We start from the raw sequence: 414 nt of genomic DNA, 5'->3' as shown, positions 1-414 counted from the left end.
TTTTTAATGCCTAACTCCGCAGGAATGCATTTGGTGGCTCAGTCTTTATTTACATCCCCATGTCAGCAGGTGGACGCATACGGTCTCCGTTTTTCCCAGTGTCACATTGTCACATCTTGGTACTGTACATGTAGGCAGTCTCATACAGACTCAACTAGACTTCAAACAATTAAAACTGAGGCAATATACCTAGATATGGATTTAGTTTCATCTTAAATTATATGGCTATAGACTTTTTTTGATTGTGTATGCAAATTTGTGGCGCGCGTGTTCATGTCATGTTGCGTGCGTGCATTTCTGTTGGTGCAGGTTTCAAGGATGTGCGCACGAGCCACGTAACTCCAGCTGTGCTTAATCTCCACCTACATGTGTGGGAAACGGAGGTGAAAGTAACAGAGACGAAGCAAACTGCGT

Source organism: Acanthochromis polyacanthus, chromosome 6 (genome assembly GCF_021347895.1).
Source record: "Acanthochromis polyacanthus isolate Apoly-LR-REF ecotype Palm Island chromosome 6, KAUST_Apoly_ChrSc, whole genome shotgun sequence".
NCBI classification, from domain to species: domain Eukaryota; kingdom Metazoa; phylum Chordata; class Actinopteri; family Pomacentridae; genus Acanthochromis; species Acanthochromis polyacanthus.
The sequence above is the reverse complement of the archived record's forward strand: the minus strand, read 5'-3'. Positions refer to the sequence as shown.